The sequence below is a fragment of the Canis lupus genome, chromosome 9 (genome assembly GCF_048164855.1).
Source record: "Canis lupus baileyi chromosome 9, mCanLup2.hap1, whole genome shotgun sequence".
In the NCBI taxonomy this organism is placed as follows: domain Eukaryota; kingdom Metazoa; phylum Chordata; class Mammalia; order Carnivora; family Canidae; genus Canis; species Canis lupus.
Genome location: NC_132846.1, coordinates 55,586,896 through 55,602,758, shown reverse-complemented (window position 1 = coordinate 55,602,758; position 15,863 = coordinate 55,586,896). Strand labels below are relative to the sequence as shown.

Below are 15,863 nucleotides of genomic sequence, written 5' to 3'. Positions count from 1 at the left end.
CAGTTCCATACAACATTCAGTGCTCATCACAGAAAATGCACCCCTTAATCCCCATCACCTATTTTACCCATCTCCCCACCCATTGTTTAAGTAGGCTCCATGCTCAGTGTGGATGGGGCTTGAACTCATGACCCTGAGATCAAGAGTTACATGTTCTATTGACTGAACTCTAATACTAAGTAAGATATTGTAAAGTATGCATATATAGAACTACAATTTATTACATTAATTCTACTATAAATGTTATTATTATCACCTCCAGAGTTATTTTTTTCCCAGAGTTATTTTAAATTTCCCTTTTTCTTGCCGTTGACTCAAGTTACAGAAACATGCAAAATAGATGCTAACAACAACAACAAAGAAATCACAGAAAAAGAAGATGGATACAGCTATTCAGACCCATAAAGTGGGTCATTGTTAAGAAAACTGAGCTGTTTTACCATCCCAGGAAGGGCAGCATCCATTCTTCTAGCGAAGACAAAAAGTCCCACCTCACATTCAATTGGCTTCTCTAGGTCTCTAATTTCTATATACAAAATGGGGCCAAGAGATGGAAGAAAGAAATACCCTCTTCACACATAGAACTTTCTTTTAAGTAAAAGAATTATAGAATTATAAGGAACCTTAGAGATCATTTATTCTAGTAGCCCCATTTTAAAAATGAGAATAAAGACCCAAAGAACCTAACTGGCATGGAGGATCATATCCATATTCAAAGCCAACCTGGGCACCAATGCAGTTCTCTTGATTCAGGCCATTCTAATCTCTAGAATGCAATCTACTTACTTAAATTTAGGATGCTAAAAAGATTTATCTTTAGGTTTTAGTTGTTCAGGATACAGATTCCATGGGCACACAAAAATGACACACAAACTGGAAATACCAGTCTTATGTTTAGTCACAACAGTCTACTTGTTTTATGATTTTTTTTAACAAATTCATTCCATATGCTTGGCTTGTATTAACAATCCCTCTCTCTTTTTTTCCTGCAGAAATAAAATGCTGATTTTTCAGTGAACACTCAATGCTATCAGCATTTAATTGCACAAGACTTAATTGTGAAGCTAGGTGGAGTTTTAACAAAGGATCGATCTCTTCATTGCAAGAGCAATGAGTTTCTAATGGTTCATTGGTCTGCCAAACCTCTTTGCCCTCCCAGTGCTAGGTGGAACCCTCTGCTGCCTATCTAGGTGTTAATCACTGTCTCTGACAGCTGATCAAAGGCATTTTATTTCCAAAAGCATTTTAAAAAATACACAGAAAAGAGTAGGAAATAGAAAAAAAGTAATTACCCCATTGTGTTAGCACTACAATAAGAGATCTCCAAGTCTGCATTTCTAAGGAAATGTATCAGTCAAGGTCTCTTAGTTGCAAGTGATAGAAGCTCACTGCAGTTTAGGCAAAATAGGGAAATTATTGAAAGGATACTGAGATGTCTTATATGAAGGCCAGACGAAAAGAAGTGCAGCTGAACCCCAAGGACAACTGGTATTGCCATTTTCTCATTCTTGTTTCCTTGTACATTTTAATTCCATTCTCAGAGACTAACCTAAACCACAGAATGAGGAACATGACTGCCAACAACTCCTCTGCTTTCTACCTCCAGCATTCAGGATGTTCAAGCTTTAAAAGTCCCAGGGAAGAACATAATTGGCCCAATTCCTTCCTGGAGGACTTGCTAAATTCAGGCAGGCAGGACCACACCAGGCAAAAATTTCATGACTGAAAGAAGGTAGTGCTGCTTCCAGCAGAAAGGAGAAGTGCTTGACAGATTAAAAATTAAAAATAATTTAATATCCACTAAAAATATTTTCAATTATGGAAGCCATAAGTATATCACTAGGGACAGTAGGGTATAAGTAGTTCTGGTCTCGGTTTCCAAATTTAATAGCTCTGGACCTCACGCCAATACCTTAATCCACTAAGCGCCCTTGGCCTCAGTAATTAATTCATAAAATGGGAATAAATATTTAAAATTCCTAAAGGCGGGAGACTAGAGAGGGCATGTGGCAGCCATGAGCATACGCCTTGCAAACCTCCAACATGGAAAGTGTATTCAACCAGGGGCCTCAGCTGCTATGCTTTGAAATTCATTGACTGGCTTATGCCAAGGCTGCTCTCAGACAATGACTGAGTATGGGAAGAGTGGGGGCAGGAAGGGAGTGTTACAAGAGACAGACTCAGATTCCTGGGAGACAGAGTACTCTGCTGTCATCCAACTTTAGTTCAGAGTCCCCAACAACTTTGCTGCTTCATCCTGAGACTGCATGGCTATCTATGTCATATTGACCTAAACTTCTCTCCCTCACTTGGGATCAGACTTCCATTATGTGGTCTGGGAGGTCTTCCAGTTTTTTTATTCCCTTTCCATTTCCTTTCAGACAAACATTTTCCCAAATAAAATCCACACATGTTTAGTCCTGTCTTTGTACCTGCTTTTCAGAGGACGTGGACTAATATAAGATGATACCAAGTTCACTATTTAATCATCTTCATGATCTGTGATATAATTAAAATGCATTTCACCTGTAACAATAGGTCTATGAATAAACTAAATCACCCGGGAGATTTTTTTTAGGAACTGATTCCAATTACTCCTCCTCTACCTACTGAATCAAAGTCTCCCAAGCTTATTCCTGGAATTCTATATTTTATAAAAAGGCTCTTGTGATCAGTGTGGTAATCATAAGTACTATAATAGTTCCTTTCACCCCTTTCTCCATCTTGAGGGCACTCAACAGGATTGAACTCCTTGACTCTCACTGTTGGGAGAGGGAATACATGACTAGCATCAGCCAATGAATTTTGAAAGGAAATAACATGTTGTTTACCAGAGTAAGACCTTCCAGATCAGTAGTATTCCATAAACTATTTTTTCCCAGTCCATGAAAAGATAAGTACAAAGATGGAAATAAATATTTATAAACTGTAATAGTAATTTAGTATTGCTACAACATCCAAACATGTGGTCAATGATTTATCTTTACCATATTTTATAAAAGTATTGGTCCCTAACAGATTAGAATAAAATAAATCAATGAAAATTGGCCTCCTACCTCAGATAGTTTAAAAAAGTACAGTTTAGAACTTTCATTTTGGTCTGGCACTATGAATGACAATCAAGGTGATGATCATTCTACTAATTTGAATCCAAGAGCAACTAATGAGTGGAATCCCCATCCCATCTCTACCTTCAGCTCTTAGTGAACCCACAGTGGAAATGTTAACTTGAATAGGAAATAAACTTCTGTTGGGTTAAGCCAGTAAGATTTGGGAATTGTTATTATAGCAAAATTTAGCCCATCCCAACCAATACAGTCTCATAATTTAGGACCATGTGCACAAAAAGAAAATAGAAAATCTAGTTGATATACTTATGGATCAAAGAAACCTAAGATGTCATCAGAGGAACTGAGAAAGATGGAATTTAAAACTAGAATTGGTCAATGAAGAAACTTCATTAGATAGCATGCAATATTTCCCTTAACATTGCAAGTAAGAGAAGTTAATCTTCATTAGGCATTCCCTGTTACAAGTGGAGGTAAATTATTAATAAATATTGAGTGTCAAACACCATGGTAAGCACTTTAGATAGATTACCACACTTAAATCTAATACAAACTCATGAGGCAGGTCCTATAATTAGCAGAATTTTACCAATAAAGAAAATGAGCATTGGAATATTTAAGTAACTTGTCTAAGGTCACAAAGCTAGTAAATACAGAGTCAGATTCAGAGTCAGGTAACTGTATGCAATAATAAGTTATTAACCTTGTCCAGAGCTAAAATATGCCTCTTTGTCTTTTCCATTCTACTACACCTAATTCTTATGAATGGCGAGGCAGGTTAAATTCAATCCCTTTCACTTTAATGGGAATCTAAACATATTCAAAATATTAAAGGGAGCAGATGCGAAAACTAACAAACACTGGATGCTTATTATAAGTATTGTAACATTTAATTCTCATAGCATAACTTACACAGAAGAAAATAAGGCTCAAATATTTAAATAATTCTTCCATGACTAAAACCATAAGTGGAAGTATTGAAAATCAACTACGTGATTTTTCTCATGTCACTGTAGAGCCTGTTGATTAATAGAGACACAATAATTATTCTCTTTTAAGAGTTCATCTTTCCCAATAATTAAAAAATATTCATTCATTCATTCATTCATTCATTCTTTTCACTTATAATAAAAGACAGTTTTTACTTTGGCCCAAAAATGTCCTGCATTTTCTGCCCCCTAATACCATTCTGAATTCACCTCAAACTACTCTCTCCCTTTTTCACTCAATCTCAGTCACTGTAGTTATTCTAGTTATTACTATTGCATAACAAACCACCCCAAATCTTTGTGGTATAAAACAACATTTATGTAATACGCTCACAAAGTCTGGCCAGAAAAATGGAAAGAATATTAATATCACATTGTAAGAAGCATATGTGAGATGGATATACTGTGTGGCCAGTCACACTAGCCTTCTTGGTATTCCTTCATGTTGCAGGTCAACTTCTACCTTAGGGCCTTTGTGGTTTCCTCCTTCTGGAATGCATTTTACCCAGATATCTGCCAGGCCAACTATCTTCTGTCCTTCAAGCCTTTGCTCAAAACTTACCTTCTTCAAAGAGATTTACCCTAATCAGTGACAAAAGCTCTGTCTTTAGTCAGACTTAATCAGGCTCTCTCAGTCTTTTTCTCACCTTGGCTTCAGTCAAGAAACCCATCTTTGGCCAGCCCAACACAGTACTAGCAGGAATCCTGCTAAGGTTTATTTGATCCTTGGTATCTGATCACCCTTGATTTTTAGTCAAGTTTCTCATACCCCAATGTTGATGAATAAGTTCTTGGTCTGCCTCTAACAAGAATCCTGTTAGGCCAAGATAGCAAGAACAACCCTATCCTTGATGTAGCTACCCTCTTAGTGATTTTCCACCCACCTATTCTGTCACTCTGCTTCTTGGCTATAAATTCCCAACTGTCTTTGCTATGTTTGAAGTTGAGTCCAATCTTTCTCTCCTGCTACAATACCTCTATTGCAAAAGTCTTGAATGAAGTCTTCTTTACCATTTTAACAAGTCACAATTTTTCCTTACACCAACCATAACTAATAGTTAAATCCAAGTTGCTAGTTTGGACCATTTAACCTAAGAAGACTGTTCCATCATCCAACCTTTAGAGCCAAGTCTAAACTTCCACAGACTGACAAAAGCCTACCACTGATTTCCTAAAAGAAAAATGAGTTGTTAATCTCATTTACTTTCTCTGCATATTTGAGTACCATCTGAGGAGGCCTACCTGGTTCTGGCAGTGAGAATGCCTAAGGAGCCCTTGAAGGTATCCCAACACTTGGAGAGACTTGCTGAGATTTGATGTTGCCTCTGTATGTCTGTGGTTTCTCCCTGTGGAGGCAAAAAGATTTTAATCACAGTTTAAAAATATATCTAATTTGTGTAGGAAGAACGCTAAAAGAGAGAGAGAGAGAGCAGGGAAAAGGTAACTAAGAAACATGGAAAGCCAAATAGCACCCTGAAGAAATAACTGCTTAGCCAAACAATACCATATGTACCCCAGATTTATCTCCTCCTAATGATCATGATAATAACAGTAATAATCAAGAAAGAAAAAAACTTCTATCTAAAACCACACTAGATCCCAGTATGTTCTGCTGTGTACTTGACCTTTTGTTTAATTCAATAACTTGATAAGCTACTTTGGGTGTTAAAGGTAGACTATGGAATCATACTTTCTAAGGAGACTATAAAACAGAGAGAGAGTTAAACTGTTTAACATAAGAAATGAACAAGAATGGGGCAGCCCGGGTGGCTCAGCGGTTTAGCTCTGTTTTTAGCCCAGGGCCTGATCCTGGAGACCCAGGATGGAGTCCCACGGGCTCCCTGCGTGGAGCCTGCTTCTCCCTCTGCCTGTGTCTCTGCCTCTCTGTCTCTCTCTGTGTCTCTCATGAATAAATTAAAAAAAAAAAAAAAAGAAATGAACAAGAATGTAAGACTGTTAGAGAAAGGAAGGTGGGTCGGAGGATGTAGAAGAAAAAGAACTAAGAAATCAGTTGACTTGGAGTCTAACAAATGTCAGCCAGTAGGAAATCCCTAATGACAGGGAAGCCAATGGAAGCTGTGGTCATTTTAAACTGCGTTGTTAGGATGTATATGTTTGACTGCCCCTCTTATTCATAGACTCTCAGGCTGGTGACATCTCAAGGGCATGGAGTCACTGGGAACTCATCTCAAGGGGGACATCACACCAAAACTGAACAACACCATGCATTCCACTGAAGCAATCACCCACCGAACTTTCACAACAGAATCAGGAACTTCAAATCAGGCTTGACTTGAAGAACACTCCAGAGCATGCACAAATGAGATTTAAGCCAATTCCATTTCAGTCTCAAAGAACAGGGTAACCCTAGTAGACATGTGAGCAGCAATGATAGTGGCAAGATTTGAGTGTATAAAGAAAATTAGAATCAGCAAGTAAGATTACTGGGTTTCTCCAGTGGCAAATTATGCATTGTTTAGAGCACATCACTAAGGGTCACCTGATTCTGTCTTTTCATTACCTTTGAGCTATTTTCAGCTGTGTAAAATTGTAGAAAATTAAAATGCAATGAAAATGACTTTTGAGAAACTCCTGGGTGGCTCAGTGGTTGAGCATCCAGCTTCAGCTCAGGCTGTGATCCCAGGATCCCCGGATTGAGGGCCTACCAAGCCTATAATATTTATTATCTATCTCTTTACAGATAAGGTTTGTTGAACTCTGTAATAGATGAGAAAATAGGCTTTGAAAGGTTATGAAAATTACCCAAATTCAGTGAGTGAGTGACATAGCCCAGACCCTTAAACCTCCTACCTTGTATTTTTCCTCAGAAGTCAGTGTTGCTGGCTTTTATTTGTCCCAAACCAGATCATCTCCTCTCTGGCATACTTTTGATGTTTTTAAAGTAGAGCTCTTCCTGTCTCCATCTATACACTCATGCTTGGAATTTCTTTAGGAAAGGACTATTCTTTCACATTGCAATGATAACGTAAAAATGAAAAATATCCGAGAGAAGAAAACTAAAAAGTTTGGTTTGTGTGAAGGTGATAATGACAGAGAAAAGACCCTGTTCACTGAGTAGAAAAAGAGGTCAAGCCATTTATTTTCACCTAAAGAGAAACTGGAGTGGTTCAACGGGAGGCTGGCACAAAACAAAACTGGGGTTGCCTGAGAGAAGTCAGGTCCCTAACTCAATTTATCTACATGGTTTTCTCTCCCTCACTACTCCAATCTGGTTTGCATTTTATTGTCAAAAGTTGGAGGGGGGTGTTATTACAACAGTCACCTCTTATTAGCTGGTATTAACCCCTCAGGGCCTCGTTGAAAATGGCAGGAGCAATTGTTCTATCTAAAGCTGTTCTATGAAGTGGTATTTAACAAGTTTCCTTTTGGAATATTGTCATCTCTCCCTCCTTCCCCGTCTCCAGCTCTCTGCTCCCATATGACCCCAATTAGTGTGTGTGTGTGTGCAGGGGGTGGGGCACTTGGTTTCCTTTCAAAGAAATGAGTGCACAGGGCTATAAAATAAATGAGGTCTGCCCAGCACTCGTGTATTCATTACAATTTTTCAAGACCCACAAAGAAGTGAAAGAGCCAGGGTGTCAATGGAAAGGCTAATCAGAATTTAGAAGGGCAATGAAAATCATATAAATGGGATTCCACTCGAAACTCTACAAACTCCTAAAGATGAAGTATTCAGGCAATTAATTCACTAGTAACTCAGCACAACTTGGAACAAGAGGAACATAGCATTTGAATTTTATTTCCATCCCTTCAAAAAGAAGAGAAAACACTTTTCCAGAAGAACGCCGCTCTCTTACCTTAACCAACTCTTGACAAAGTTTGGACACAAGCAAATCTCTTCAAACAAACCAAATGATGTAAATTCCAGTCACAAAACGAAAGCCAAGGAGAGGACTCCATGGCACCCAGGAAGAAAACTCATCACTGCCCATACCAACATCCTCTGAGATAGATAGATATAATTGATTCTTGTTCTTGATATTCATGTTCTATAAAGTCACTGCAGACACTGAATTAGTGAATACTAAATCATTGCTTCTGGGGGAAATCCAAAGGTAGAATCCTGAAAGCATTTTTGTCAACTGATGGATACATAACCTGTTTCATGTGTGTTTCTGTTTAAAGATACCTTTTAAAATATATACAGTTGATTTTAACATTGAACTTCTGGCTCACAGCACTATAACTCATGCCTGAATGAAACTTGTCTAACACACATGTTTTCACCATAAGGCACCATACAGCCCCCTTATACCTAGAAAACCTAGACAGCGCTTCAGCTGTACACCTGAGGGTCATTTTAAACAGAGAAATCACCCACATAGAGCACAAAATGTGAAAAAGGTGACACTAAATAAACCGTGAAAAGGATACTTGTTTACAGTGTGAGAGCTGAAATAAAAGGACAGACTATCACCTTGGTCCTCCTCAGCTGGGAACATGTACCAGGGGACTCAAATTTTCACCATCCTGCCATGCTTATGTCTAAGAATGACTAGAAAAGCACCTTAAGTATTGATTTGGGGGTTACACATCACTTTTAGCAAGGTAAGCATTTGCAAATACAGAATCTGGGAAAAATGAGGATTGACTGTATCTCTTTTTCCCCAGAAGCTGCATAAGCAACAAATAACACTGTGGGGATAACACAAACAGATCAGCATTGCCAGGATATATAATACAAACATTTTTAATTCTAAGGATCTGAGGCACAAGGAGCTAGAGAATTCACAAATACTGTGTATTCTTTAAGGAGAAGGTCAAGTTGAATAGTTGGTATGAACGATTTGTGAATGGGGGAAATGTTGATTGCTTTATTACCTGGCAGGGATTGTGTGAAACAGTGGCCAATTTTTGACATCGAGGAAGCTGGCATAGTAATTGATTTCCCAGTTCTCTAAAACTAAGCACCTAAAAATCCAATCTCAAGCAACCCTAAGGGCTTCTCAAAGTGTTCTTCCAAAAATTCTCAAACCTCCCGCATATTAACCTTGAGAATATTAAAAGTCTCTAGGATGAAACCCTGACATACGATTAGCCTGTTAAAGAAAAGGTTGAGTCAAGAAAATACTGATAGTTGAGAAGTCAACAAAAAATCAGTATTAGCTATTTTGCATTTATTAAAAGAATGTGTTTCAGAGAAAACTATGCATTGTCTACATACAGCACATCCTACCAGTTTATCAGATACTAACCTTTTATTATTTTTGATATGTTGCAATCCTTCTGCGTTATAAATAACTGATAAACATGTAAATTCTGTCCAATCTGATAGAGATTTAATTGATTCTCCTTATCCCCAAGGTAAAAAGGTTTTTTTGTTTTTGTTTTTGTTCTTTGCCTTCAGTGGATATTCACTTCAGCATTCCTTTGCTTGCCAGGTAAGTTTGCAGTATTTTGACTTCTCCTTTGAACCACTTATAACATCTGTGTGGTTCCCTCTGTCTTTCTTTCTATTCTCATAGTTGCAGTACCAGGAAGCCTAAGAATTAACCTAATAAAATATATCAGTAGGAGAAAAAGCATACAATTTTTATTAATGTTTATGGGCACTGGAGTTCACAAAGAAGAAGTGAAATGCAAATAAGAGGTTAAACTAAGGGGAGTTATATGCCATTTTAACAAAGAAGGTTGTGCTTCAAGAGCTAATAAATCACAGGGAAGTTTGGGGGGGAAATGGAGGAACTAATGGATGATAAAGTCTTATTTTGAGATGCCTGGGTGGCTCAGCAGTTAAGCATCTGCCTTAGGCTCAGGATGTGATCCTGGAATCCCTGGATGAGTCCCACATCAGGCTCCCTGCATGGAGCCTGCTTCTCCCTCTGTCTATGTCTCTGCGCCTCTCTCTCTCTCAAATAAATAAATAAATAAATAAATAAATAAATAAATAAATAACTTTTTTTAAAAAAAAGTCTTATTTTGGTAAGATCTATTTACAAACTCATTGCAGTACAAATTCTGTCTCCAGTGATAAGAGTGTTCTTGTCTTCTGGGGTGGGGAAAATAGAAAACCTACAGGTAGAAGGGGATGGTCACCTTCACAAAGGGAGTCTTATATCTTGCTTTAGGCAGGTAAGGGGAAGGCAGAGAACTCTTCCTGCATCTGTTGGTTCTCAGTTGCCTTCAATATACCAAATAATCCTTGGTATATTTAGGGGTGGCATACTCTCATCTCCTTCACCACATATATGAGTATAATAAAATCATTCTTGCATGTTCATTTTTAAATCTGTATAATTGTCATTATTTTACCTTTTTAATTTTTTTAAAAATTTAAATTTAAATTTAAAATTTTATTTTATTTTTTTTAAGATTTATTCATGAGAGACACAGAGAGAGAGGCAGAGACAGAGGCAGAGGGAGAAGTAGGCTCCATGCAGGGAGCCCGATGCAGGACTATCCTGGGTCCCGGGATCATGCCCGGAGCTGAAGGTAGATGCTTAACCACTGAGCCACCCAGGCGTCCCTATTTTACCTTTTTTTAAAGAGCTATTCACAGGCCTTTAATTCTACTTGTCCTGTGAGAGAAATGTGGGAAGATGAAAGTTCAATGTTTGCTAAGTCTTATGCATCATTGTTCAGACACTAAAGAGTAGATATGGCAACAGTTCTACAATAGAGCACAATTCTATAATTTGTATGCAGGAGGGTAAGGGAACGGCCACTCTGGAGAGTGTTTGTGGATGGGGTTAATCAAGGGATGTATCTTAATCAATCAGAGTAGCAAAGGACTATAGAGAGGTTTGTTTGTTTGTTTGTTTGTTTGTTTGTTTGTTTGTTTGAAAGATTTTTCAAATTTTAGGTGGCACTCAAACTTGGGATAGAATTTTAAGCAATTTTCCAAGACAGCTTTTAGAGAATAACTACAAAATCAGGTTGCTGAGGAACCCAAGGCTCCTCTAGACTAAATTGTCCAGAGCCTCAGGTATCATCTGAAGGTAGTTATTGGCCACCACTTAATCTTCTGCTAAGAGATAATTCTAGTATAGATAGCTTCCTTTTGAAAGCATATGAGTGTGTGTGTGTGTGTGTGTGAGAGAGAGAGAGAGAGAGAGAGAGAGAGTGACAGAAAGAGAGAAGATAGATCCTCCATTATCTAAGCAACATTCCAGAGGCATGATGGGTGGAAACTGTTCTACTTCTCATCAAGTTTCTATAACAATTACCAGAAATGCAGAAATTCATGGCTGGCCAGGACTCCAGGAATCTGAGAGATATTCTCAGGCAGGCTAATTATAGCTACTTTATTTCTTCTACTCTCAATAGTTGAAAACATCTGATCACTGTCTCCAAGCTCAGCCCAACATTCACAGTAACAGTCATGCAGCTTTTCTGACCTAAAGAAAGAGATTCTTAAACATCCCAGTTCATTATGTTGGCATTCAGACTCAAACCATTCCTGCTACTTAGACAACATGAATGCAATGTTGCATTTCCAAAAACTAGGTTTAAGCTTGATTCTCAAAGCTTGTTCCCTTGCTAATAGCCCTTTTACATGTGGTGGGATTTTATTCACTCGGGGCATCTAGTATACAATTTCTCCTTTCTGTTTGCACTCTGATCTTTTTTATGAGGAAATTCTTCTTTATGAAGATTTTTGGTAAGAAAAAGAGCTGACTTCCTACCTCACAACCAGAGAGTGACATTACTTAGTCTTTGTCCTGGCATAACCAGTGAGATGGGTGCATTACTTAGTCTCAGCCAATCAGATGTGTCACATGCATTTGCTTTTTTTTTTTAAGATTTTATTTGTTTATTCATGAAAGACACAGAGGGAGAAAGAGAGAGGCAGAGACACAGGCAGAGGGAGAAGCAGGCTCTGTGCAGGGAGCCCGACGTGGGATTCAATCCCAGGTCTCCAGGATCACACCTTGGACTGAAGGTGGCGCTAAACCGCTGGGCCACCGGGGCTGCCCGCATTTGCTTTTGGGAATATTCAATTCTATCAAATAAATGAATGTGTAATTTATAAAAATAGGCAAAGCCCTTTTAAGGTGTTTCAGTATAGGTGAGGAGCTAGTAAGCAAAAAGTTTGTGGGATATAAGCAGATCTTACAGGGTATGATAAGCATGAGATAAGAAGCTAGCAAATAGAGCAAATGTCTCCCACAAAGAGGAGAATTAAAGAACCAATAGATACCTAATATCCTATAGCACCTGGTTGCTAAGTACACATGCAACTAAATACACAAAAAGAACTAAATATTCAGGATACATTATATATGAGCATTTAATATATACGATGCCTTAACTTATCACCTAGTGGTGACACCCATTCTGGCCTCTTGTATTTTCTGTCCACGAAGCACAACTAGAACCCATGACTGCTGTTTAGACTATCTGGTATTCTCCAGATACCTCCAGGCCTCTCTGTTGGGGGAGCTCACATCCCTGACCCGGGCCAGAAAAAGGTTCTCTAAGGAAACTTCCTCACAATACAAAGCCCAAGAGAAAGCAGATTAAGGAAGCCCCGGAGACCCCAGAGACCTCCCCATAAGAACTGCCATCCGGGACAGAAGACCAGCGTGTCCTGGCTCCCAGAGCACTTGTCTTCAACACCCCTGCATCCTGGGGGCTGGAGACCAGTGGGGGGAAAGAAAACTGTCTTTGTCAAAAGGATGCTCAAGTCTTAGTTATGTATAAAGGGGGCAGGAAATAAACATCCTTTAAGACAGCTCTACCTTAAAAAAAAAAAAAAAAGTTGTGGCTGGTTGCACTTATCCCTGTGTATATCCAAGAGAGCGAGTGTGTGTCATTGGATCAAGGCATCACACATCTATGGGCGCATTTGCTCAAACCTCAGTTTTGGTTCTGCACGCACACTTTTGGTGGAGAAGACTCATGTGGTATAGACAGATGGGATGTATGAATATTGCATACCCTGAGATTCAGATTCTGTGGCCCTCCCACATATACCTATCCTAAGTGGGTTAACTTACCTCGGTTTTTCCCGTTGCTTTTCACTGTGTGTTTTAAATCAATTTAAGAAATCATCTCATTTGAGCATTTTAATTTGGTCATCTCATTTGAGCATCTTAATTTGGTGAGGTTTTCTGTCCTATGACCTCTGGGAGAGCACGCCTGGTAGTACATATGGAAGCTCTTACTACCAGGTAATTCTCCTTTGTCCTGAGCCTCTGAGTCAATAGTGAGTGATGCAAGGGTGTGTCAGCTGACATTGGAATCATGGCTGTGGTGTAGTGCTGCCCCGCAGCTCTTAGAGTCCTCCTGATTTCAATATTTTGGAGCATTTTATTTAATTGTAAACTAAGGCATACATAAGAAAAGTATATAAAGGGTGTGTAAAATTTGGCAAATAATTATAATACAAACAACAATGAAACTTCATCAACAGGTAGGAAAATTAAAGCCAAATGTAGAAGCTGAATTTGCCCATGACTACTTCTCCTATAAGTTGGCCTCTTAGAAAGAAAAAAATGGTTTTCTGCAATGTTCCATGGAAATGGGCAGCAGCCTGGTGTTAAAGGCGATTGATCTTGGTCAATAGTAAGAATTGGCTCGCAGACTTTTTGAATCTCCCAGGAGATGATGAATTTTGGTTTGACAAGTCCTGTCACTCACTTGCCATGCTGTAGAGCCATAACTACCAGGCTTAGACCAGTCCCGGGTTGTGAAAGTATGGTGCTACCTCCAATGGAAGGGCTAAGCTGATGGGAAAGGAACGAGGCCACAGTTTTATCATTGCAATTAATTTCTAAAGCCCAAGGGTTGCAATCCCTAACCAAGAGTCTTACATCTGGCTCTGCTAGATATCTGTGTGTTGCCCAGGAGCCTGCACATGGGGCACTGATACTCATGCATCAGTGAGTCAATCCTCTTGACCCCAGCAGGTATGGCATGTGCTCTGCCTGGTGACTAGTCCTCACTGGCACAATGCAAACATTACCAGTGCCTGCTCCCCACTCCCATGACTTATAATACCCTTCCTCTGTCCTGGAAATAACCATAGTCCTGTCTTTTGTGCCCATCATTTTCCAGGTTTTCTTTTAATTATACCACCTAAAGATTCATTACCAAATAACTCAGTTTACTCTCTTTGCCTATTTTGAAACTTTATGTAGTATGTGAGATTTGTCTATGTTGCTGTGCATAGAATGCATTTTATTCTGTAAAGTTATTTATAGATTCATTCAATTACAGATTAACATCTCCAACTGGAATTGCTGTGTGATTAGGTATACATGTGCTCAGTTTTGAGGAGATAATGGGAACAAGTTTTCCATAGTGCTTGTACAGATTTATGTGCCTGCAGAGATGAAAGTCCTGTTCTACATCCTTACCTCCACTTGGTATTATCTGATTTTTTTAATGTTTGCCAATCTGATGAGTGTGTAATGATGCCTCGCTGTGGTTTTATTTTGCATTCCCCTTATTTCTAATGAGGCTGAGAGCCTTTTCAGGTACTTACTAGCCATCTTAATTTCTTCTTTTGTTAAATGCCTTTTCAAGTTCTCTGTACAAATTTCTATTGATCCATATGTCTTTTTCCTATCTCCTATTTGTAGGATCTCTCTGTATATTTTGGATCTAGGCGTTTGGTAGTTAAATATTACAAATACCATCTCTGTAGTTTGGTTTTTCCCTCTTTTTAAAGAGTTTGGGTGTATTAGTTTTTGGTTTTGGGGGTTCTTTTTGATGGATAGAGTCTTTAATTTTAATGGAGTAGAAAAAATATGGATAGTATTTTCCTGTATGGATAGTATTTTTGTGTGTCTTGTAAGAAAATTCTTCCCAACTCTGACTTCATGAAGGTATTTTCCTGCACTATCTTCTAAAATGCTTTATAATTCTACCTTTCACTTTTAAGTCTATAAGCCACTGGGAATTGATTATTTGTGAATACTCCCACTTTTTTTTCCAGAACCAGGTCTCCAACCTCCAATCAATTTTGGAAGTCTCTGATAACCCTATAATAAATTTTCTTTTTGCTTTAGATAGCCAGCATAAGTTTCTGCTGCTTTCAATCAAGAGGTCTGGCTGATAAAATGGACTACTGCCTTGGCTTCCATTCCTGGAATCCTGCCTTTTAACCCCAGCCCAGTTATGTGCCCTGTGACCACATGCAGACTGGTTTTTGTCCGTGGTTTGGACTATGCCCAAAGATTGCCATACTCCATGATCTTGTGCCTTACCCAGCAGACTACTTCATATTTCAGACCCTACAGTTGGATCGGTTCCACCAGCTCCTGTCCCACTGCCCAGTTTCACTGTAAGTTAAAAACCATGCTCCACTGATTCTCAAGATATGATATGAAATTGTACGCCAGCCCTTAGACACTCAGCTGCAAGAGTGAGAGGCCCATAGAAAGAGCGTTATAGAGATAACATTCATAAGTCATCGCCAATTGACGTCATCTGCTAAGCCAGGCAAGTGAAAGCAGGCTTAACTCCCAGTTGGGGATTTCAGATCTTATTGCCATTCTTTGTCTCTCCTATCAGGAGACCATACAGGAAGATTCACACTTTACTTTTTTTCCAAGTGGTTTATTGATTTGTGGATTCAGAGAAATGTGCATCAATTGAACTAACCATTCCCTTTAAGTAAGGGGGGGATTCACACTGTGCTGAAATTAATGGGCACAACAGTACTGCCTCTTAGAGTTCAACCACAGCACAATAGATGCACACAGTGTGAGGGCAATCTGGAGATTAAATAGCTCTACTTCATCCTTAGCGATCAAAAGCCAGTGTGCTCTTATTCTACTTTCTTTGGCTTCCTCATCCCTCCTGCCAGACATACACACTTCGAGGAGATTATGTGCAC

At 38.8% G+C, this 15,863-nt stretch overlaps 1 long non-coding RNA gene across 1 annotated transcript in view; it reads right to left on the bottom strand.

The window, feature by feature from the left end:
• LOC140639462 (uncharacterized) overlaps positions 1 to 15,863 on the bottom strand; it is a 60,113-nt gene that overhangs the window by 21,432 nt on the left and 22,818 nt on the right. The window contains exon 2 of the long non-coding RNA XR_012036174.1: positions 5,300 to 5,403. This is a non-coding gene — a long non-coding RNA (uncharacterized lncRNA). The remainder of the gene's footprint in view (positions 1 to 5,299; positions 5,404 to 15,863) is intronic.